The sequence below is a fragment of the Pongo pygmaeus genome, chromosome 9 (assembly GCF_028885625.2).
Source record: "Pongo pygmaeus isolate AG05252 chromosome 9, NHGRI_mPonPyg2-v2.0_pri, whole genome shotgun sequence".
In the NCBI taxonomy this organism is placed as follows: Eukaryota; Metazoa; Chordata; class Mammalia; order Primates; family Hominidae; genus Pongo; species Pongo pygmaeus.
This window is the reverse complement of record NC_072382.2, coordinates 3,401,378-3,404,250: the sequence shown is the minus strand read 5'-3', so window position 1 is coordinate 3,404,250 and position 2,873 is coordinate 3,401,378. Positions and strand designations below refer to the sequence as shown.

Here is a 2,873-nt window from a genome sequence, read left to right as displayed (position 1 = left end):
TGTCCTGTGGGGTAGTGAGTGGGGGGTACTAAACAGTGTAAAGTTATGAAATGTTCTATAACTGATTATGGCAATGGGTACAAAGCTCTGTGAATATACTAAAAGCATTGAATTGTGTAACTTAAATGGGTGAAGTGTGTGGTATATGAATGATATGTCAATAAAGCTGTTAACAAAACAAGAAGAGGTATCAGAGAGGTTGGGGATCAGTGAAGCCGTGGTTGTATCAATGGACCGAGAGTTCCGGTGGAATGAAAGCACTGGAGAAAGTGAGCTGGAAAGAGGAGGGTGGCTGGAAGCGGGTGCATGGGACAGACCCCAGTGGGGTGCCCTGTGAAGAACAAGGTCACAGATATCACCACAGGGGTGAGGGGTGGGGAAGGATCATTTACTTGTGTAAATGATCCCCACAGGGGCACTGCTTAATTGAGCAGTAGGAAGGAGGACACCATCTTCCAGTACCCAGAATGGTAGAGCCACTGGCAGCTTGCATCTTGAGCATGGAGAAGCTGCAGCCACCCAACTCCAACACATGAGGGCAGCTGCAGGGGGTGAACCATGTAAAGTCATGAGGGTGGAGTTCCCCAAGGCCTTAGGAGCCCACCCCTCACCCCAGTGTACCCTGGATGTGGGACTGGGAGTCCAAGGACATTATTTTGGAGCTTTAAGATTTAATGGCTGCCCTGCTGGGTTTCAGACATGCAGGTCTGTAGCCCCTTCCTTTTTGCTGATTTCTCCCTTTTGGAATGGGAATGTTTACCCAATGCCTCCACCCTCATTGTATCCTCAAAGTAAATAATGTGTTTTGATTTTCACAGGTTCATTGGTGGAAGGAACTTGGACTTGGGACTTCGGACTTGATGTTGGAGTGAGTCAAGACATTGAGAGGACTGTTGGGAAGAGATGATCCTATTTTGTGATGTAAAAACATGAGATTTGAGGGTTCAGGGGGATAATGATATAGTTGGGATGTCCCCTCCAAATCTCTTGGCGAAATGTAATCCCCAGTGTTGAAGGAGGGGCCTGTGGGGAGGTGTTTGGGTCATGGGGGTGGATCCCTCATGACTGGTTTAGCGCCATCCCCTTGGTGATGAGTGTGTTCACTCAGATCTGGTTGTTCACAAGTGTGTGGCCCCTCCTCACCCCTTGCTCCCATTCTCACCATGTAGCGTGCCTGCTCCTGCTTCACCTTCCACCATGAGGAAAAGCTCCCTGAGGGCCTCTCCAGAAGCTGAGCAGAGGCGGGTGCCATGCTTGTGCAGCCTGCAGAACCATGAGCCATTCTAACCTCTTTCCTTTATAAATTACCCAGCCTCAAGTATTTCTTTAGAGCAATGCAAAGAATGGTCTAATACACCTGGAAAGCTGAGACTGGCATGAGTAAAATATGAAGACCATGGATAACTTTTGAAATCTAAAAATGTAGAATTAATATTACTGGGGGAGTCAACACAGGAAAGATGAGAGCACTTGGGCAGAGGCTGCTGCCCATTGGTCACATGTGGCCAGCAGAGAGCAGGTGACCAGCACCCTGGAGCTTTGTGGGAAGCACCAGACAGCCTGGAGCTGAGGTTTTAATTGCAGTAGCCAAAACAAACGGGGAAAAAGACAAATTTAGCAAACAAAGAAAGTAGATGCTCAACTGAGCCAGGAGGAAGTCGCTAGCAAAAAGGAAAAAACAGAGCTCTGGAAAAATAATGTAAACAGTCACAAGAAAGGGACCCTGCGTCCTGCCTGAAATCTGGACAGGTACATAAAGGGCCCAGGCTCAGGGAGCTCCACACCTGCACCTCCCTCTCACCTGCTCCTCTACCTGCTCCACCCTCAATCCACCAGAACCATGGGCTGCTGTGGCTGCTCTGGAGGCTGTGACTCCGGCTGTGGGGGCTGTGGCTCCAGCTGCTGTGTGCCTGTCTGCTGCTGCAAGCCCGTGTGCTGCTGTGTGCCAGCCTGTTCCTGCATCAGCTGTGGCTCCTGTGGGGGCTCCAAGCGGGGCTGTGGCTCTTGTGGGAGCTCGAAAGGGGGCTGTGGCTCTTGTGGGGGCTCCAAGGGGGGCTGTGGCTGTGGCTCCCATGGAGGTTCCAAAGGGGGCTGTGGCTCTTGTGGGGGCTCCAAGGGGGGCTGTGGCTCCTGTGGGGGCTCCAAGGGGGGCTGTGGTTCTTGTGGCTGCTCCCAGTACAGTTGCTATAAGCCCTGCTGCTCCTTCTCAGGCTGTGGGTCATCCTGCTGCCAGTCCAGCTGCTGCAAGCCCTGCTGCTCCCAGTCCAGCTGCTGCAAACCCTGCTGTTGTTCGTCAGGCTGTGGGTCATCCTGCTCCCAGTCCAGCTGCTGCAAACCTTGCTACTCCCAGTCCAGCTGCTGTGTCCCCAGATGCTGCCAGTCCAGCTGCTGCATCCCCATATGCTGCCAGTCCAGCTGCTGCAAACCCTGTTGCTCCCAGTCCATCTGCTGCCAGTCCAGCTGCTGTGTCCCCAGATGCTGCCAGTCCAGCTGCTGCAAGCCCTCCTGCTGCTCCCAGACTAGCTGCTGAGTCCCCATGTGCTGCCATTGCAGGATCTGAGGCCTGACTGCAGACCCCATGTGGCTCCAGCAGATCCAGGATGCCTTGAAAGTGATTAGTGCCTAATATCTGAGCCACAGACTGCAGATCTGAGCTGAGGCCCCGCCCCAGGAGCCGCACATCCCTCCCCTCCCATCACCTGGCCCAGACCCGGGAGCTGCATAGACCCTCCCCCGCATCACCTGGCCCAGCCCCGGGGCCTTCCCTGGACCTTGCCTGTGCTGGTCCCACTGCCAGCCCTACACTGGGCCTGCTGCCAGCTCTCAATAAACTAGTTTCTGACCAGACTCTGTCTCCACGATGCTTTCTGCAC

General features: G+C 53.7%; 1 pseudogene; it reads right to left on the bottom strand.

The window, feature by feature from the left end:
• Nucleotides 1-1,638: 1,638 nt before the first annotated feature.
• Nucleotides 1,639-2,580, bottom strand: LOC129007624 (uncharacterized; annotated as a pseudogene).
• Between the last annotated feature and the right edge of the window lie 293 nt (nucleotides 2,581-2,873).